We start from the raw sequence: 22,908 nt of genomic DNA, 5'->3' as shown, positions 1-22,908 counted from the left end.
AAGTCAAGCTCTTACAGAAGCATGGCTGTTGTGAGGTACCAGCATGGAGATATGATGGAAAGGAGCCCTGTTTGCAGAAAGTGGTCAGCAAAGTTCATAAATCACTTGAGAAATGCCTGATCTAGAAATGACAGAAAGATGAATGGAGATGCTTGTTTTCAGTAAAGAGGTAACAGGCTGAGAGAAAAAAAGCAGATATGTCAGATTGAAAAGGTCAGGGGTAAGATTTATATTTGTCAGAATGAGCTTTCCAAGCAGAAGCCAAGGACATCTTGCTCCAACAAATAAATAAATATTAGCTAAAAAAAAAAAATCAAGCATCTTTGCTAAGAGAACCTACATTCTTTACCTGAGTACCATCCTGGGCACCCCTGCCTAAATGATAATTTTGGACATTGTCATGGTTTAACCCCAGGCAGCCACCAAGCACCACGCAGCTGCTCACTCACCCTCGCCCCCCAGCAGGACTGGGGAGAGAAACAGAAGGGTAAAAGCTAGAAAACCCATGGGTTGAGATAAAGACAGTTTAACAGGGAAAGCAAAAGCCTTGCACAAAAGCAAAACAAAATAAGGAATTAATTCATTGCTTCCCATGGGCAGGCAGGTGTTCAGCCATCTCCAGGAGAGGAGGGCCCCATCACACATAACGGTTACTTGGGAAGACAAACGCCATCACTTCAAACATACCCCCTTCCTCCTTCCCCCTCCTTTACTGAGCATGATGTCATATGCTATGGAATATCCCTTTGGTCAGTTGGGGTCACCTGTCCCAGCTGTATCTACTCCCAACCACCCATGCACCCCCAGCCTCCTCGCCAGTGTGGCAGTACAGAAAGCAGAAAAGGCCTTGGTTCTGTGTGAGCGCTGCTCAGCAATAACAAAAACATCTCTATATTATCAATCCTGTGTTCAGTGCAAATTCAAAACACAGCCCCATACTAGCCACTGTGAAGAAAATTAACTCTACTTCAGGTGAAATCATCACAGGTATGCACCCTCCAGAAAGGGAGGGGTGGCTGCAAAGATGTCAAAGAGCACATAGTTGAATGGTGGGTAGAAGCTGAAGAGCAGAGAGACAGATTGGAGAAAGTGGGAAAAAAAAAAATAAATATTTGAATGGGAAAATGGAGCAGACAAATTTAGAAACGTGGTGGCAGCAAGGAGAGGAGAACTGTGGGGAAGAGCAACAAGAGGTACCATATCACTGGAGGACGATGACACCATCATATTTTGAGGTCCAATTCTGTTGCACCCTCCATGCTATCTGTCTTTCAAAGAAAATTTACAGCAATTGCACTGCCTCTGATGGGCTTTACCCAGTCCATGGAGAGGTAGGTCCAAAATAGCAACTTCTGCACTCCACAATGTGCTAAAGGAAAATAGTGGGCAAGACATGGGACAGGACCATGGTTGATGTAAGAGTAATGGAAGAAGGTAATACGTAATTTAACAAGTCCCTCATACATCTTCTGACTAGACTGCTGTTATGATGTCACAGTAGAAATACAAGCTGCACACTTATTTCCAGATGACTGCAATGTCACTGACCTGCAATGTCCAGATGACAATTATGACACACTGAGACAGAGGGAAATCATCCTTACCCTGGGAAGTTTGTACTGCAAGTGCTTATGCAGACAGGAATAGTTACACTGATCTTATATTTTTCACTCTTTCTAAAGTCATTTGAAGTAATGGTTTATAATCCTGAAGCACAGACTGTTCAGCCTATCTTGCAAGTTGATAGTTTGTGGTCACATAAAAGATAATTCATCTTTATTGACTCTGTTTCTCCCTTCCACTCTAGGCTTTTTCTACCTAGATTATACAGGCAGGAAACACTTTGGCACAGGTACTGTATCATATTATGCATTTGCATTATAGGCCAACATACCACATCGTATTAACATCTCTCATTCAGTAACATTACATGTAAAACCAGTACTAAGATCTTAAAAACAATTATAACCATAGACCCTAAATAGATTCAAAAGCCAAATATTCACAAACTCATGAAAATATGAATGTCACTGTAAATCTAGATATTCACATTTCTCTCTAGTTAAACAGCCCTAATAACCCATACAAGTTCTATTACACATTGCATTACTTTGCTACAGAATGTGTTTCTACAGCCTTCCTAATCAGGGAGAAGAACAACCTTTGGCCTAGACTACCAAATTTCAAAATGCCAAGCTACCTTAAAAGAAAGACAAGAATTTAATATCTTCCTTTGCCATTAATTGGGATTTTTGTAGTATACACACTCGGGAAGGTATGAGTGACATAGTAAAATCATTCTACAATACCCAACAGATATGTTGCCAAATAAATAGATGGCCATAGAATCATCATGAGTATACATAAAACATCTATCACAGAAGTATGAGACAATTGTGTGACATGGCACAAAACCAAATAACATCTGTTATGGGACGGACAATTCATGCTTAAAAATGACATATTTACAAAGCAAGGATCTGGGTTGGAAGCTTCAGGTGTTTCATGGAAAGACTGCAGCACGTATGTGTCCCTACAGGTGGCTGAAGCACATCCATGAAAGCCCATGTGAAATTAAAACAGGAATCTCATTATCAGGATTATGCAGACAACAGTATCCAGGATTATATTTGCTGGTTGTATTCTACATTTAATCTATGAAGTCACACTTAATACTGCAGGTAATACATTTAAGAACAATTAAAATTAATCATAACAGGAGATTAAGTGTAAAAAAATTAATATCCATTTTGTTTTTAATTCACCATAACACTGCAGCTGTGAGAAGTGCAAGAAAAAGACACTGCCACTTCCATTGCCTGCTCTATGAAACACAACTTTCCCCTCAACATTGCAAATGTTTTACACTCAGATGCCCAAAGCCAGGCATTTTTCATCCACTGCCTAAGTTTCTAAATCCACATGGTTAGTTCCCAGGATAAGTGCCAGGTGAGCAGAGCCCTGCAGGAGGGGTGGGCCAGGGCAACCTTCTCCACCACCGACCCTTGCCTGTGTGCAGTCCCTGAGCATGGGACTACTTATGTCCCTGAACTGGAGCAACAGCCATCTGCATACAGAGAACATGGTCACATTTTTTACCCTCTTGGTTAGTCCTGCTGCATCAGTGTGGGAGGAGTGTCAAAACAATAAGGCCTTCCTAAGTAAGGTACACCCTGCCGAGCTCAGAGAGGGAATCTCCACTGAGAGGGCTCATCCTGTGCCTCCACACCACACAGCCCCAAAATGTCCAGACTGAGAGAATAAAATGACCTTTGCCCAACAAAATACAGAAAACAGGCTACTGATTTTCCGTGAACTCTCAAAGTCTTACAATAACCATTTATAGATGGGCTATTGAATGTCTAGACCATTTAAATAGACAGTCATTTTATCAGTAATAACTGGAGTTGGTTCCAAAACCAAAGAAAAAGCAAAAAGGAACTTCAGGACACAATGTCACTTTTCCCATTCTAATGTAAACCTTCATGCATATATCACTTGCTGCTACCCAACTTAAAAACTGTAAGTACAAATCCTGCAAAATAAACACTGTGGTAATACTTTAAATCCCTATGACTTTTTCTGGAGTATCTCTTTCATTGCTAACAGGCTACAAAAAAAAAGCATTAACCTTAAGTTATCATCTTTCCCCTTTAGACTTGGTATGGGTTTAAGTAATGCAAAATTCACTTATATGCATAGCAGTAAAAAGACATAATATCTTAATAAGGAAAAGCTAGTGTAGCACTGTTTATTATAGGCACTCAGTTTTTACTGCATGAATCCATCTCCAGCCAGCAGCCAAATCTAGTGTTTCTGACAACATTACTCTTCAAGGACTATTTTTATGATAATGAGAGTATTGTTATGACATTGAAAGTGTTTTCTATACCAACATATATTAGTGCTACATGGCAGAATATATATATATATTTCATACATATTTATATAACTACATAAATTAAACACTTGAGACCTTGATTTTCACAACATACTTTTGTGACCTTCCCATACACAAATATACATACAGTATTCTTTTCTGAAAGAAAAGTTTCCCTTTCATATAACAAAGAACTTGGAGATTTAACTACTGGACAATATATAAGAAATGAGAAGAGCTCACAAAGGCACACAGCAAACACAGTATGCATACATCTCCTAACAAAGAGTTAAAAATTTTTACATCAAGAAACTCACTGACAAAGCTTGAATATAAAATCTCATTGAGAATAATCTGAAGTGTGTTACATTTCCTGTAGGAATACACTGCTTCTAGCTAAAATATGCTTATATCAACAAAGATGACAACTTCTTTAGAGAGTAATCCACACAAACTGTTGCTTCAAGTTGTTTTCTTAGTTTACCCAGAAGAAAAATGAGGTTGTAACAAAAACAGAAGCAATAATAAAGTAGCTTACTCCTTGCTGTTAAGGTATTGCAAATTTAAATTACACTGTCACCAGTTCTAATTTCACAACTGTCACCTTTTCTGGTGATGCTTGCACAGATCATCACAGCTCTTTCTGGATGCAAAGGTATCCACACCTACATAGCTGCTGGTGCAGCATTTCAGTTCCAGTGGGTGGTGACATTACCAGTATCCACCACCAAAAATACACAAACTTTTACAGAATTTTTCCAGACATGCTTTATGTTACTTACAAATAATAACAGCCCAACAGATGGAATAGAATATATCAGACTCTTGTCTCTTGAAAACACAATCTGGATATGGTAAATATGTAATTCAGTTGAGGATATTACTTTCTACGTTTCATTATTACTAACATTGCCGTTAGTTACTCCTTCACGGGATGCTATTGCAAAGGTCATAAAAATGTAGATAAATTACTTAAGGTAAAAAAGGCAGAAGGCATAAATCAACCCAGAACATCTATAAAATATTTTTGGTTGGTAATTTGGAGCAATGAGAGAATATGAAACAGCCTGAGAAAACAACATGCCTTTACATCCCGAGTCCTCCCTGTTCAGGCTTAACTGTTACAAAGCAAAAATGCCATTTTCCAAGTCTACATAAAAGGAAACAACCTTGAAAAACAACTTTTGGAAAATGGCAAAAAAAATTGCTGTTGACTAAAATAGACACCAAGGTAACTGTTATTGTCAATAGCAAAAATTCAAAGAAACTGTTAGGTACCAGCTGTGATTAAACCTTCCAAATACCTTTCTGTTTGCATATACTATCACAAATAATAAAGCTCGTGTCTTTGTTGTACCCAGAGCCATATGAAGCTGGTTACTCAATAAATGCTCACATTTAAGGGCATCTACTCAGAAGGTAACACAGTTTCGAACCACATACTTTAAAAGAGAACAACTTAAATTTGGCTTTGGTTTATACAGCAGAAATAACCTCTTCAAGGATAAGTGCAGAGGGAAGAGTGAAGACTAACACCAAAATAGCTCCTGTTCCTAACACCTTTCTGATCCTGGCTGAGACAATCCACTCGTACCTCGGACGCATGGTGGCAGCCAGCCAGCCAGATGACTGGTGACTTAATATACAAGTTCATGTGGGCTCTGGAGTCTGACACAGACAAGGGCATTAACTCTGAAGTCTCACCAGTCAGCCTTAATATTCAAAAGTCATCAAATGAGGCATGACTACATTATGAGACATTTTTGAATACTTTATGCTTGCTTTCTTTTGTTCTGAACAGCTTTCACTGTAGAATGTGCTCATTAAATATGCATGCTTTTTATAGGAAAAGTTGTGATCAATTGATGTGTAGGTCAAGTATGAAAAGAACTTAAATGAGTATGACGCTATGATAAATACTGAAATAGTCTCAGAATCACAGTTTAAAAGACTGGCATATATATATCTTGTTTCATTCTACTGCTGAAGGCAGTTCTGACAATAAACAAGGCTTTGGGCCAAAATTCAGCCTTTGAGAACAATAAACACATATAAAATACATGTATGTGCAAGCAAAGGATATACTGAAATCTACCAGGCAGAATGGCTTTAGTTTCATTTTGAAAGCCACTTAAAATAAAACCCAGTGGATGAAACAAAGAATCCACCCAAACATGAAGGCTCCAGCATCTTTGTTGAAAGAACAATAGCATATTACTCCTCATCCCTCTACCTTGTTGCAAGAGAACCATCAAGTTATTGCTGTGATCATATTAAAGAACACTTCACAGAATTATTCTTTAAATTAATCACTATTTATACAGATTTATTTTCATATGCCATTAGTTATAAACGCTCTGATTCAACTGCTCTGCAGAAAACATTCCAATAAAAGAAATATTTCCATTAGCATAACAAAAGGCAACCAGTAAAATCACTCCCATGCACAGGCTCAAAATTTCAAATGAAAGCACTATTCCCATATAAATACACTCTGTTTTTGAACTGAATCCCCTCTAATGATATGTTTTGTAATCTGATGGCTCTCCCACCCGAGTATACATGAAATTAATGAGAGCAAGATCAAATTAAACAGATGACATGATTAACAGTATTCATTTCATGCATGACTGTTTCACCGGAGAGATAAAGACCTGAAAGTAATTACCACCAAGTAAAACTCCTTCACTGACCTCTCCGCTCCCGGCTAGCAGTCCTTAAGTACTGATGCTTTGCAACAAAGACCGGTGCCTTTCATCTGTGGGCTCTCCTTTACGCTACAAGCTGAGCACCTCTCCCCTTGCAAGCACACAGTACCTCTGTATCTATGTCTGTAATGCAGCATAAAGATTACTGGGGAAACCTATCAAACCGGCAGGCAGCAACCTCGGCCGCCAATAAGCGCCAGGCACATGCAGAATCCAGCACATGCTCGCTGAGGCTCGCAGGCTGGCACCGCTGCTGAGCAGGCTGCTCATCTAATTATAGCCCTTTGCCGTAGCACAGGGCTGCTGAGGCACCGCGAGCGAGGCAACGAGAGCCGGGCAGATTACACCTTTCAGCCGAAAGCATCAACATTTGGGACTGTTATTTGTCTGGGCGCGTCAGGGTAAAACTCCTGTTTGGGATTTTCGCTGCTGTTGTTTTTTTCCAAATGATTCACGTATGAGGGGGTTTGTCTCCACCTCTGGAAAAAAAGGATATATTTAGGTGTGCTTTTTGAGTAGCTGACCACTTGGAGTTTGCTAGGTCTATTTCAAGGAGACAATAAGATGCAGCAATTTATTCTGCCAGGAGGACTTCTTGTTTTGAATGTATACATTACCAGCATCAAACACACAGTAGATCTGGGATTTATACGCTACTGCACAGACTACAATGTAGACCTCAGATCAGCGACGCACCACACGCATGCTTTCAGTGCACAGTAGCCCTACAGAAGTCAACAAGACCCCCTGTGTCCTTTATGTTTATCTGTGGGCAGATACTCAGATGATCAGAGGGCTTCTGTGTGCATTGGCACATAAGGTCCTAAACAAGCTTTCATGAGCCTATGGTATAAATGCCAAGGAAATTTTTGCCATTATGCAAAACAACTTAATTCATTTGGAAAATACTTACAGTGAGCAAAGACTCAGACGTATGGTGAACTAACACAAGTAAGCCCTACATCCTTACTTATCTTAGAAATATCTAAGTCCTCAAAACTAAGGAATGTTATGATCCAAGAGAACACTGTGTATTTGAAAGATTCTGAGAGCTTCTACAATATCAGGTAAATAATCACAAAAAAATGATACAGGCGCTTGTTGTTTAGTCTGCCTTGACAGTATGTTTCAATTAATCTTCACTCTGACTAGAACAAACAGAAGAACAAACAGAAAAACACTCTTCTGAAGTTTCCTGTGCTCACATGGTTCATATAATCACCTAAGCTCTACAATGACCAAAAGGCTTTTAAACGTCAAAGATGGAAGTACACAGCCTGATTATCAGAAGTGCCAGAGCCGGTGTCAACTCTCTCTTGTGAGATCCAGAACATTTTTCATGACTGATGCTGCAAAAATACTATAATGCTACAGCATTATGCATATACAAACTACAACAAATTTTTAAGATGTTTCAGTAAGTTACACATAAACCATATCCATAAACATTACAATAGCAAGATCCTGAACCCCATTGCAATAATGAGTTCTGATAGGCCCACACTGGCATTTTTCCTAATTCTTTAGTCTTATCACCAGCACCATGCAGTATTAGGCACAATGCAAATGCATGATATTAAAGGTTGTCTATAAACATTTTTATCTATTGTACTTAGTTCAGTACAAAAATTGTATTTTCTACTACATAAAATTTTACTAGTGGAACAAGAATTCAATATGGTAACAGTGCAAGACCATATTTACTGACAATATGTAAATAGCTATGTTAGAGCTTTCTTAATCTGCCAGTGAATATTGCTCAGAAAGAGTCACTCTGTGCTAGAAGTAGACTTCATCTCTGTAAGAAAAATATTCTTAAAGCTATAAATGACTAGAAGTAAAAAAGAAATGCAGGAATAGTGACATTTTTGCTCCTTTATTCAATGTTCAGTCAACATTAAGTTTTGTGTTGCAATAAATGAAGGAGGCTGTTTTATTAATTCTTCCTTTTTAGATTACATCATCTAAGGAACTCATCAATTTTTATAAACTGTGTTTCTTTTAAATACTGTGGAATATTTCAATTTTCTCAGCCATACTACTTGAAATGAAGAAACTATATATTTAATGAAGAAAGGCAAGGGAGGTGGTTATACAGGGGTTAAAAACTTAATTTTAAGTGCTCAAGAGGCATATAAAAAAATGCACAATCATTTGTTGATCAGATCCACAATGATGTTTTTCTAACATTTTGCCAAAGGTAGAAACAGGGTAATAAAACCAATAATAGTCTTTAACCTAGTCCTCTGATCCAGCTAGTGGAAATGCTCACATTCGCTAAGCAAAGGAAAAGACATACACAAACAAAAAAATAAAATCAAAGAGACTTAAATCATTCTTTTGATCTGATCCACATTCACAAACTACCAAGACACATAAGACAAGTGAAAAAATGACCAAGAAAACTTAAACAGGAATTAAACGGGCTGCAGCTGCTACAAGACTATCAGTTTTGGCTTCCTCCTATGAAACTCTTAAGCCCTACATGTCCCCCTCCTCAGCCCAGCAGCTCCCCAGGTCCTTGCTGCTTCATCCTGTTCAGCTCCAGCACCCCTCCACAGCAGCCAGCCTCCCACCTCCTCCCCACAGAGCTGCTGGCTCCAAGGGCATGTACAGCCCATGTTCCCAGCAAGGGCTGCCCTGGCAGCAGACTCTCAATGTACCTTTGCAGCAGGGTGTTTATTCCAGAAGTTGCTTTCTTTTTAAAATCTCATGGTAGCAAGCTGTAGTTGAAGGACCCATCAACTGCTGCCACACTGAATTTCAAGAAACACCTACTTGTCTCTGGAACACAATCAATATTCACTAAACCTGCTAAGCTTAGAAGGTCAGTCAGAAGAGTCCCAATGTCTGTCTCAATTTTAACACTTATTTTTAACCATTGCAATGATATGCTGGGTAAGGAAGATATGAGGAACTGCACAGCAGGGCTAATGTTTAGAGCCAGCAGTCGTTCACAAGAGCCCACATTTGGCAATGGCAGACAGCTTAAACTCCAACTGAGAACAATGCAGAGCTCCATCAGCCTGCCCTGCTACCTGTGGTGACAGCACACGAGCATTTGGACCCGAGACAGGATACAGCCATGTATAGGTGTGCCAGCAAAAGAAGCCAAGAGAGGTTTCATAAGGACGCAGTCGAAAGGGACTCCTCAAGTCCCAGAGAGGGAACACAGGTTTCATGAGGACACAGTCACAAGAGACTCCAGCAAGTCTCTGTTGGAAATGAACAAATCGTGAAAGGTACACAAGTTGGCCAATATTCGGCAGACTTTCATTGAAAGCAAAAGACTGTCTCTGGCATAAGTTACCCGCCTGTGCTCAGCTTCAAGTTCCGGCTCCTCCACATAGAAACAGAAGGTCTCTACAACATTTTTAGAAATTATAAGCAAGTTACGCTTTCTCTAGCCCAATTCCTTGACAGGAGAATTTCAATTAAAATTTTCCAAACCCATATGGTCTGAGGCAGATGCCCATCACAAAGGGGAGGAGAGAGGAAAACCTATGAGGGTATAATGAATTCATCATATGACACCAAACCCAGCATCTTACAGTGAAAACTGCCTAGCTAGCACATTAATGAATGTTACACTTCATTTAGGCATATCTAAGTGAATTAATAAACAGATGACTATTTTGGGAACAAGTAACTTTTCACTATGTTACGATCACTTGTGTAAGTACTTACGTATGCAATGATTTTAATACAAGAATATTTTAAAAATTTCTGATATGTCTCGTGTGTCTTGCAACCGAACAACTTTCAGTCTGGATACCACTTAACCTTTGACTTAAAAATATACCAAATATTCCTTGCAAACTGCTACTTCAGTTACTTAATTAGATTTTGCAAAGTATAGTAAACATATGGAATGAAAATGAGTTGAATAAAATGGCTGGTGAAACAACGTGCTGCATTTCTAAAGGCAATATAGTGTATATGTAGTATAGGGTATATATTTCCAAGCTGCAATCTTGAGAGGTTGAATTGAACCAATTACTCTAATGAATATTTTACTTGGCTTGATGCATTCATTAGACTTTTAGAAGTAAGCTAAACTATCCCATGGTTATGTTTACATAATAACAACAAAATCTTAAGATTTTTGGGTGGTACTTCTGACATTTACCCAAGTTAAAAGATGAGGGGACAATTTTCTCTTCCACAAATTTTTCTACATTTCAAGTTTCCTTCCCAAAGAAATTTATCTAGCATTATTTTTTTTTTCTTCTGAAAGCTACCTTTGACTTCACAATAGCTATTTGGTGGACTCTTTTTTTTCCTAGGAAGTATTTGGTGGTGTTTGGGAAGTCTGCCAACTGTTGTCAAACTCATCACTAGACCCATCATCATTTGTGGAGGAAAATGTGCTTGCTATATAAACTAGTGTTTGCTATATAAACTTTTCTCTGGAAGTCACAAATGCCAGGCCTCAAGGTCGGCACTCAGCATGAACAAACCTATTTTCATTTTGTGGAACACAGGAACATTTCTTGGATTGATCCCAATTCTGATTGGTAAGCAAGCGGTTACCTGTCCATGTGTGCATAAATGTCAATGCTATTGATCATGTTTTGAAGTTGGACAGCTAACCGGGAACTTCAGGTTGTTTTTTTTTCCAAAGATGCTCATTATATCCCTAAACATCCCAGACAGAACTCTTCTAGATGCTTAATAACAGGCAGAGATGTCTCTATTTGAATGCCAGAGATTTGCTGCAGGATGACACTGAGATTGATTCCAAGAGACTATTTTTTATAGCATTCATATTTACTTTTATCTCAGAATCATAAAAAACCCAAACAAAACAATGCCCCACACCCACATCCCTCACCTCCACAGACCTACACATTGGCAGTATCTTCACAGTCAGACCAAACTGACTGAAATGATGGTCCATCATTGCCACCGTGGAAAATGAGGCGAAAAGCAGTTAAGCTGTCAGTGAGGTATGTTTCATCCTGCTGCTGATAGATGTGGCAAAGGAGAATCTGAAGGAAAGCCTGCAAGAGGTTTACTATGCTGAGCACTCACACTTTGGCCACAAAACCAAACATGGAAGAACACAGTATTAGTCTGTTGGTACTCGTAAGAAAACACAAATCCCAAATGAAAGGTCATTTTAAAGACTTCACATAACCCTGAAACTTGCTTCCCTTCACATACCACTCCAACACATCTCCATAACAATGTCAACCTTCCATTTCTCCTCAAGTTCCTTCTACTTTGCCTTCAGCACAATGTTTTCTTCCACCCCTTATACCATGTTTCAGCAATCACGTCAAACTATACAAATGTGCTCGTCTTTCCATCCTACTTATTTTCCCTCCACTTCCTTTCCTCACAGCTACCAGCAGAGATGCAGTATGAGCTGTCCATTTCAGAAGGCAACACACCTGTCCACACAACCAAGAACCTCTCAAGACCAAAACATGTCTTGAGTGCCTCCTAGCCACCGCTTCATGGCCTCTGGCTGACCAGATAGATGGCCACAAAGTCGATGAACCACAGAGAGGGACCACACTGTTTACAGCAAGCACAGAAATAGCCTTAAATAGCACATCCAGGACATGGACCCCATATAATGCATGACTGACTCACGTAAAATCAATGATCATGACCCTACAGAGTCAGAGACTGTAAAACATATTATAGAAAAGAAAGCCTCTGCTTCCAACCAGTCAAGGGAGAAAGACACATTTGCAGACCATAACAAACAGGTTTAAAAAGAGAGTGCAATACAAAAAAAGTCAAAACATGACTGATGTAAGATGCTGAAATCCTAACACAAAGTATAATGGTGGCAAAATTCAACTGCTCAGGAGGACATGGAGGGTAAAAACTACATTGGAACAGACCATAAAAGGGCTTTGTAAGTGAAGACACATTTTTTATACTTGCTGTGGTGGAAAATAGGGACTCTGAGAGCATCACTTAAGCCAGAAAGCTGACAGACAAATACAGATTTCCCTCAGTGGAAGAGCAGAAAAAAGAGTTTGCAATATAATAAGTATACTTCCCGCACCTCCACATTATTAATCTTCCTCACCACTGCTGGCATTTTCTTCTACTCTATTTAGTATCATATTTATTATGACCAACTTGCTGAAATGGGTGACACAATCTGATGCTGAGTATACCTAACTGATATATCTATAAGATTGGCCTAGGAAAACTTTAAATACAAGTCTTCCATTAGAGGACAGGTGTAATTTTTAAAAAATGCTATGCTGCAAAGAGTGCAAAGTCTGAAGGATGAAGTGTAGCATTCCTCCCTTTGAAGGAAAAACTCTGTCAGACTTACTCACTTCTGTAATTAAGAATGTTATTTCCAATTCTGAGTAGAAAGTGCAGCTCCAAGGTTTTCTTTGATCTTGCGTGATGAGAATGAAGACCCATCAAGCACTCTAAACCCCATTGTGTTTTTATTCTTCAAAGACTGTTTTCTACTCTCTTACGTCTCTCTATGTGAGAAGGTGTTTATGTTGAGCTGAAAGATGCAACTAGAAAGCAAGTCAAGGTGCGACTGTTGGAATATGATGTGGTTCTTTGCAGACGCTAATGCATAAAGGCACTTGCACAAAACACTCCCCACTGCCAGCCAGCTCTCTGAGAGCTCAGAGACTGCAAACCTTTGAGACTTCAAGTCTCCAGTCCACACCCATAATTCAGGGTTTCAGAGCAACTCTCAGATCTTATTACTTTACACCAGAACTGAAGATATTCAGCACAATGAAAACTAGCTTTGAATGCAGTGGCTTTGGTTACCACAGAAATCAAGGCTAATGAGTTTGAAGACAGCCTACTGAATGTCAAGCTCTTTCAGCCAAAAGTAAAATAAATTTAGATTTTAATCTTAGAAAGATTGTAATTAAATGACTAGAAACTGTGCCCATATAAAACCGAGCAACCGTGACTCGCCATACCGGAACGCAGTCTCACGGTCTTCTTACAAGAAACCAGAAGCATTTTGCTGGCACAGATGAAAAGCCTCTCCAGGAAGAGAGGCTTAATTATTTAATAGAGCAAGCCAAAAGCCCTTTTATGAAAGAGTCATCAGGACTCTTATTCCATATAATGTTCCTGAAGAAGAGCATATTTGCATCTCAGGCACCCTGTAGACCCAGCAAGTTCAATTTTTCAGGGCTGATAAGATCCCAGACCCTTCTTCCAAGAACTGCTTGTTGTTTTTGCCAAATCCTCTAACACAAAATAAGCACAAAAATCACATAACAAGGGTTATGAAAAATTAGCATAAATGGGGACAGACGAATGCTCACCCCTCAAGCCCAGAGACTACCACTCCTTGTTTTCCACCCTTTTCTGAACATTTGAGCAGACACTCCCCTCCCTGCACCATGCTCCAACTAAGGTGAGGGGGAGAGTGATGATCCTACTAACACTAGCATGAAAGCTAAGGAGTGCTATGAAGAAGATGGGAAACATGCAGCAGGGGAACTCTGTCACATTGTGGGGACAAATTACTTACTGATCTGCATTCTCAAACATTTCCTGGGCAAAGCAGCAGGCATTTTCTTCATCTTCCTTTCCTAGGCCTGGGGGCAAAAAAAAGATGCCCAATTTCTCTGCAGCATGTCTTCATGGAATAGTAGCTTCACATAAGTCACCACTTATAATACTATTGCTGTCAATAACCAAAATTTCTTTAGGTGGCCATTCTCATGAAATGCCCAAACTAGATGGAACCTTTCAGACCTTTGTCCTAGTTGCAACTCTGCAGCACTTCCAGAACATGTTTCTAAAAGCACAAGCATCAGAATTTTCAGTTTTAAACTAAGCAAAATACAAGTACATAACAACCTTTGTCTCACAGGCACTGTAATTCAACACTGATTACAAACACATTATTTTTGGTGGGTATTTATTATTTTGTCCAGAATTTATATCAACATAAGATTAGGAACAAAGCAGGGTAATAATGGTTACAGGTCTGAACCTAGTCTTCACTGTGAACTCGGATACAGTTTGTGAGCACCAATATACAGCAAGTATACCTCAGCTTTTCTAATAAGGCACTCAGTGAAGGACAGTAGATTTTTAAGATCATTTGTTTCCCATTACATCAAGTGGGTGATATGTCAGCAGAGTCTTCAAGTCCCAAACATGTCAGAGGTGAAAAGGGAAATCAGTAATCCCATACAATGCAACCTTAATAGCATAACAGTAATCCTTTTTGTCCTTACAGAAACTAGGTACGAACATAGGAAAATAAGGTCAAAAGGTGAGCACTCAAAATTAAGTGAAGTCAGAACTGGACCTTTCAGTCAGTCTCAAACATGTATCTCCTGCATGTTCTAAAATAATGCAGTCTTTACTAATCTGAACCAAGAAAGCCTCTTCTTGCTCCTGAAACATCTGCCTTAATCAGAATCTAAAGAAAAGGCTGCTCCAAAACTAATCTGCAAATAAAACAGACACTGATATTTTCAAAGCAAATTCCAACAGTCTGTAGTCAAAACATAAGCAGCATTACCACAGTAAAAGGGCTGCTAGAGAAGGGAAATATGAGCAAGTTTCAAAGTTGCTTGAGTGTTTAACACTGACTTCACTGTCCGTATTATTTTATAACAAAAAATGCATAACTATGAAAAACACTGTGTAACTTGAAAAAGTCATAATTTCTATATTCAGTTGGACTGCTGCAGGCAATCCCACCATATCCCACCCACTAGCAAAAATATTCCTATTTGGAAGGACTGAGGCAATGTAAATAACACACTGATCAGTTCAGCATATAGGCTTTATAAGTTAGAGCAAAGAACTATGTTCAGAAGTCTGTATTCATTCAGAACTTGGGATTTAAGACTGACTTTCACAGATCTAAGAGTACATGAAGGAAAAGTTTGAAAAGTATCTTTCATGTTTTGCAGTAGTCACATAATTTTTTTATGTTTTAGGTCTCTGTGTACATATTATTTCCACTCCCAAAAGTAGTAAAGGAAGAAATTTGGAGTAAAACCAGAGACTTCTTTAAAGTCTTAATGCTTGGCAGAACTTACAGGTCACTTCCTCAAGTAAATAAAAATACAAGAGGAAAAAGTACTAAACTAAACTAACTGTGGATATATGAGATGGCCAGGAGATTAAAAAAAAAAACAAACACTAAAATCTGTAGAAGCTGCTGGCGGTGAATGAGGTGCACGTCTGCACTTGAGAAATTCACTATGTCAGAAAAAAGCCTGAGCAGAACAAAAACAAAGGGAAATTAAAAAAGTACGTGTCTAAAAAAAAGTGGCAACAAAATCTACACCTAACAGGTATTAATAGGCAGAGAAATCTAGAAAACAAAGGATGCCTCCCAGGTGGCAGTACATCTTCACTCACCTCATCAGCTTTCAAAGCCTGCTGGAGGCAGAACTTGTGAGGAAAACAGTAAAATTGTCATTGTATACATTATTTGCATCTCACTACTACAAATCTCAGGGGAACATACCTGTAACTGCTTTGAAAACAAAATTATCCAGGCAACATCCTTCCCAGCAGCAACACAAGCAGCAGCTCATACTTGCCACCTATATTTCTTGCAGTGTGGACCTAACTGTTTTTACAGATAGATTTAATTTACGTAGTCTTCAAGGCAGTCAGATGGAAAAACAGTATTGATTTCTTGTCTGAACCCCTGCAATTCAGCACATTGATACAGTGAGCTAAAAAGGCAGACACCCCCACCTGTGGTTACATACTGCAGTCTCTAGCACACAGCAGTTCCTTGGCAGAGGAGGAGAAATGCAGTTAAGGCCAGGGTCAGGCCTTGGCAAAGACCAACCGCCAAAACAAAGGCACCACTGGAGGTAGCAGAGAGAAGAATCTCTTCTTAAAAATAGTATCAACTTCAACTGAAAAGTGCAGCCTGTTGGCAGGTGGAATTAAGTATGTTGTGTTTGAAGGTACTGTGAAAGAAGACAGAGAACTTATCCTCCATATGCCTTGACCATCCCAAGAATAAGCCTGCAGAGGCTGTATTCGTGAGAACACTTGGGTACACTTCCCACATTGTTTTGGGTGTTTGTTTTTCTAAACATTAATTAAACTCCCTGTAGCTTACCACTGAGAAAATGAAGCTAGAAACAAGGATAAGAAGATAGAACAAAGCTAAATATAGGTATAGTTACCTGATGCTTTAGATAACCAGTGAGTCATTTCAGTAGAATTAAAGTCATTGCACTAGAATTAAAGCATCTAAAAATTAAAGGCTGCTGCTGCACAATCTATAAAAGAATGGAAGACTACATTATGTGTGTATCCAGGCTACATCTCACAGATCCTTTCCCCCCCCACCCTATCAAGATTACCTGTATTTCATGTTACAAGATGAATCATTTTGTTCTTTATACACAAGGAGTACTATTAATTTGAAGAGACTCAAAATATTAAGCTAACAAGATATGGAGCTATCATCATTCAGGACTCTATATAAACACCTTCTCTTGCTTCCCTTAACACTGGTATTTAAAATGTTGACTGTAACTAAAATAGGTGAGTGCAGCAACTTAGTATAATCATGAGCAATCGCTCAAGGAAATGTGATCTAATACTTGTAATTTAAAATTATCTTGCAATCTGACTTACAGAATAAAGAAAACAAAGATATCATTCAGCTGAGTCAACATTCTCATTACAGGCTGCCTATCATGGTGAAAACTCAAGTGAATGAGCATTGCAAAAGAAAATGTTCCTATAGAAGTTATTAAGATGTAACTTGAAGCAGTCGCAAAGTAAGCATGGTGTATGTAGATTTATTAATTTCTTTGAACCTGTTCTTAAGAGTAAAACAGAGAAAGGGAAGACAGACAACAAACAGAAAGCTCTACAGAAGACAAAACCCTACTGGAACAATCCACAGGTAACAGAAAACTTCATTTAGAACTGATGCAAATACATTAAGCTTGGAAATCAGACTGATTACATTCTAATGCCAAACAATTCCAGATAAAGACAATTTAAATCACACTGAAATTACCAATTTTTTGCTTAGTGTTTACTTGAGCAGCTCACTGTAGAGTGCTTCTGATCTTGTTTATCTGACACAAGAAAAAACACTTCACTCCTCTGAAAGTTTGGAGCACCTAACCTAGTATAAATTACAAGTTGTGGCTGCAACAGGTAGCAGCAACAGAAGAGACAAAAAATTTTTTAATTTTTTTTGTTAAACAATATTAAGCAGATCTATGCAGAAACATGTCTCTAAATACATTATAGATCAGAAAGCTGCTTTGAAGATGTTGACACATACATGTCAGAGAATGCTAATTTAGGTTCCAGACTGTGCATTTATCTAGCACAAGTATTTATACTTAAGTGTATTAAGAACTCTATTATTAAGAAGCTTGCTATTGTTGGGAGTAACAAGCTCTTCTTATTTCATGCTGCCATTGTAGGAAGATTCAGGGACAATAGTGAAAAAACAAAATCAGTTCTGAAAGAGTACACTGAGAATTTATTTTCTATTCCTTGTACTTGTCAGACTCCAAGATATCACAGAGTCTAGTACTAGTTCCTCTGGAAAAATTAAATAGGGATTCTTTTCATTCAACATACCTTCTAAGAAACAGGCCTGAATGGAAGCATCTAATTTTATTGCATAGCAGGTAATTCCAAATCACCCACTATGACATTAGCTACCCTTATGGAAGAATAGCTACATTTGGTGGCACGATGCAGCTTCTGATAAACTAGGAGACAACTCCAGAACTGGTAATGACAGTGGCAGAATTTCAGGACTGAAGTCCTCCACTGGAAGTCCATTTAAGTCTCACCATGTTGCATATAAAGAGAGCTGCTGCCCTTCACAAAGAGCTTTTCTTTGTGCAGAAAACATGCAGCCACTGTCTTCTACGTAGCTCAGTGCCCCGTATCACTACTGGTCAGTGCTAACCAGGGTTAAGTGAAAAATCCACAGTAGGCATTTAACGCTTGAGATTAGCAGTCAATTGATTAATGTGACCTACTGGCCCCATTTCGTACATCAAGTCCCTTATGCAATCATATCTGGTAGCTGTAACAGGAGGGCTATCCCACCAAATGCCTAAATTCTGTAAACTGTCTCACTCCGACAGGGCCCTAAAAACCTTTGTCTTAAGCAAAAATTAGACTGACCACAGGAGTAAAATTTCTTTACAATAGAGAGAAGATTCAAGGTAATCAGAACAGAGAAAACAATCTCTCTCCTATATTACATGTTTTTGGAATATCTTTCTTCAGAAATTTAAGTTAATCTTCCTTTTAAAAATTTTACAAACTCCAAAATTTAGTTGCTTTTAGGTTTTATGGCTCATTCTAGGAAGTAATAAAATCACATACCTAATATTTTGACAGTGTACCTCTGGCAATTAGTGTATCTGAAAATGTTAGCGTCTCTGAAAATGTATCCACCAAAGAAACAGCAGGAACACCTAGTTTGTTTAATTATTAGGGAGAGGGGTGGAAGATCTGTGAATCTTCTAGGAGAAAAAACTTTACGACTGTCACAGCTGAAAGAAAAGCTGCCAAAAGAACAAAGCTTGCAGCTCATACTGAGTCATTTCTGCACGTCAACACTGACTAGTAGCTTGGAGCTTACCAAACTGTTGGTTGTTGTTTTGTTTGTTTTTTAAAGAGCTTAACTATAAAAAATAATCAGAAGAAAAAGTTGAGGCAATCCACACACTTCTGCTCCTCAAGTTGCCTCCTCTAGAGAAACTGATAGCAGAAATTCCAGTTGACATGACAGGATGTAAAAGCCACAAAACTCCTTTATACATCTGTGTGGCCAGAGCCCAGTGCCCAGAGCCTCCTGGGAGACAAGGGACATTTCCAAACAAGGACCACAAGAACTGTGACAATGAGTACTTCACTGGACACTGTACTCCAGTGTGAATGCATCTCTCTCCTTCAGTGAACAGCCAAACAGAACATTAATTCTGATCCCTGGACACTCACATATGTGCTCAAGGATTCTTCTTCATCATATTGGCTTGGAGAGGACTACTGAAAGGTGGGACCTGACTGCTTTTTTATCTCTGTGAATGCTCATCTGCCTTTTACTAGTCAGAACTTCAACATTACATGATGGAAAAGGCTAAGACCACACTCCTTGGAGTTTGGGGCACCTTAAGGCTTGAAGGTCACATACAATGCAGGCAAAACAGTGCTGGAAAAGACAATTTATTTTTCTTTCTGAAACTGATGACCTTCACTTGACTAATTCTCTGAGAAAATGCAGGAACTTCAGCAAGGACCTAACTAAAGCCCAGAAATATCTGAAGAAGCAGCAAGAAATGGTGAATTGATGTTTTCAAAAATTTGTGTAAACTGAACAGAAGTGTAGGACTTAAGAATGACAGTTCCCTAGGTATGACTTCATGGCAAAGAGACTCTCTTATAGTCCTTGGAGTGCAGTTGCATATAGCTATACACAGAGATGCGATTGCCATTCACTGACCTCTCTCAGGATCACAGCAAGCTTTGGGATCCTCTTTTTCCCCCATCATCAGTTTCAGATACAGTTCACCAATATCACAGTAACATGGTTGGGTCTGAAATTCTCTGAGAAGTGTGAAATGAGGAGGCACCAAACAAAAAAAGGAAGAAGATCACTCTATCAGTGAAAAAATTATTCATCTTACAAGATCTTGTCCCTTTTCTCTGCCTCTTGCAACTTCACATTTCTTCACTCACTGGCCCAGCCACTGTCAGGGGGGGATCACCAATTTGGGCGCTCTGTCAGAAATACCCTGCCAGACTCTCTCGTCTCACCACTTCTCGCAAAAGCATTCTGCAGACCTGCATCCCTCTTCTTTTCTGGCCTTTCTGCAACACGAACCACACTTCAGAGACACAGCTCAGAGAGTACTATCTCCCTCAATCACTTCACATCCACATGCTGTCCACGCCAGGCCCTCTTTCTCTGCTTTTGCCTCTCCACCAGTGTGTCTGCAATGCTTTCTCCTGGGCAAGCTTTGTTGTCCCTCCTTTGTTTTTGTGGTCCTACTCAACCTTATGGTGATCTGCTCCCTCCCCTCCTGACCTATGCCTGTTCCTCCTTCGCTAAGACTTCCTGTGTACACCAACCCATGTGCCCTAGCCTCTCTTTAACACAAATCTCTTCATGAAGCAGCTTCCAAAGATGGTTCAGTAGTGCTGCTGAGCAGCACAGCAACTTCAGTCTCACCATCGGCCACCTTCTACCTGCACTTAGCCTGATTTTTCTAGATAGTGGCAGTGCATATATTTAATTTCTAAACTCTGCTACTCCAATTATTATGAACTAGAGTAGCAGAAACGGAAGGAGTAGTAGCAGCATAAAGTGCAAGTCCAATAATACAAAACTCTGCTAAAAATGGCAACCATCAGCTGGAAAGAAGAAAAGAATAAAGACCATCATCTCAATTATGAGCTGCTGTTATGAAACCACCTGTGATGGCGTTCTCAAGGAAAAGGTATCACCATAAGAGAAAAACATACCACAAATTATGAACTTTCACTAAACTGGAGATGCACAACCTTTTCCTCTAAGAAACTGAGCTAAAAGAACAGTAGGACATTTAAACCAGTTGAAGAAAGAAAACCACATTTTCAGTTACTTCAGCAGGCAATCAAAATGAGATCTTGCACCTTTCAGAGATGTGCACTGAGTGAAAACCATATGGTCAAGAAAATGTAGTTTATTCACCAATATTTTTCCTTCGAATCACCAGGGACATAACTGTTCAAAATACAGATTGGAGGAAACAGCTGTTCATTTAGAGGAATGAGATTTCTACAGCTCGTAGAAAACAGATATCAAGCCTATCACATGTAACACATGATGTGGTATGTACTACCTGCGGCATAATCAGTAAGATGAGTATACACTAACAAATTCATGCATCACTATTCTTTGCATAGGAGTACAGTCGTGTTTTTATATCATGCAGCAGAGCTGCAGCACAGCATAAGAAAAGTTGGTGCCAGCAGAGGGAGGTAGTTGCTCTCCAGGACATGCATCTTCAGATTCCCTGATGCACAGTAGGAAGCCAACAAGTTTGTTTTTCTGGAAGTGAACTCACCCCTCAGCCATTGTGTAAATGTGGCTTTAAATCAAGCTGTAATTAGATTTTGCTGTATTTAACAAAACCCCTCTTGTGCTCCTCTTTTCCAGCTCTAGACTGGAAATAAATGTATTTGTGAATGAAAAAAGGAAAAAAACATTTATGCTTCTTCCCAGAGCATGCCCTGGCATGCATGCAAAAGTAAGTACCAAACACAAAACAGTAAGCTTAAAAACAAGACACTCAATCTTCACAATACTTAGGAACACAAGGATCTCTCAGCCAGTCCACTGTTAAACATCGACTCATTATTATCAATATTTTGCTTCACCATATTAACCTTGTTAAAAGATACTAACAGTCCAACACTTGGAGTTTAGCTTTTCTCCACATATTCAATTTACTTGGCAGAAAACAGAAGTGGAAATTCTCTGCTAAAGACTCAGGCAAATTAAGACTGCCACGTATTCCTTCTAAGACAGATCTTTTCTTCCCCTCTTATTTTAACTCTTATAGTCACAGTATTCCCAATTTTAAGCAAATAGCTTTATCCCCCACTTGCAGTCTTTGTATAGACTGGTAGCAGTAAAATAAAACTGTGTGTGTTTTCTTCAGATCCACTTTACTGTAATACATGTTGCACAAGGTGGTTTTATTTTGTTTAAATTCTTTATGGACTAAACTGCATAATTCCACTGCACTTTAAACTGTCATGAGGAACTGCATAGCAAATGAAGTTGAGTACACTCAGAAAAATAAACAGCTCCAATTTGATTACAAGGCTTACAAAGAATTTATGGTGGTAGCAACAACAGTGGGTACAATGGTAAACGGGTGCAAGAAAGTGAGGAGGACATGCCCAAGGCCACACAGCAAGTCAGCTGCTGATAAAAGAACAAAAAGTTTCTGCTCTTTATCTAGATCTTCCCAGTGAGTCAAAACTTGGGATAACTATCTGGTCAGTTTCAGATTCTTTAGAAGAAAGAAAAAGAGACAACTGCTAATTACTTACAGACATGCACCACTGCTTAGGATTAAGTGATTTACAAAGTTACTAATTTTTAGGAGAGTCTCAAAAGCATGCCTTTTCAAAATCAACTTATTTCAAGAACATACACTCTTAATACCCTAACTCTCTAGAAATCTTCTATTATCCTGCAAGTTTTAAGAAACCTAGGGCTGGTTTAGACTACTCAAAAGATAACCATGTTGTCAATTCAGTTTGCAGTTTTATCTCTAAACAGAAAAGATCAAGGTAAAAACAAATATTGGGAGTAGATTATCTTCCTAC

At 39.0% G+C, this 22,908-nt stretch overlaps 1 protein-coding gene across 7 annotated transcripts in view; it reads right to left on the bottom strand.

Moving 5' to 3' along the window:
* FAM110B (family with sequence similarity 110 member B) overlaps nt 1–22,908 on the bottom strand; it is a 113,863-nt gene that overhangs the window by 53,724 nt on the left and 37,231 nt on the right. For 2 of the 7 annotated variants that reach the window (XM_027638755.1, XM_027638762.1), the window contains exon 1: nt 6,574–6,742. The exons of 4 other annotated variants lie outside the window; for them this stretch is intronic. The gene's annotated coding sequence lies outside the window, so the exon portion shown is untranslated. Of the gene's footprint in view, nt 1–6,573; nt 6,743–14,077; nt 14,145–22,908 lie in introns of those variants that run through there. One more of the 7 variants, XM_027638757.1, reaches the window with a different exon arrangement.

Source organism: Corapipo altera, unplaced genomic scaffold (assembly GCF_003945725.1).
Source record: "Corapipo altera isolate COAL_440 unplaced genomic scaffold, ASM394572v1 49, whole genome shotgun sequence".
Taxonomy (NCBI): Eukaryota; Metazoa; Chordata; class Aves; order Passeriformes; family Pipridae; genus Corapipo; species Corapipo altera.
The sequence above is the reverse complement of the archived record's forward strand: the minus strand, read 5'-3'. Positions and strand labels throughout refer to the sequence as shown.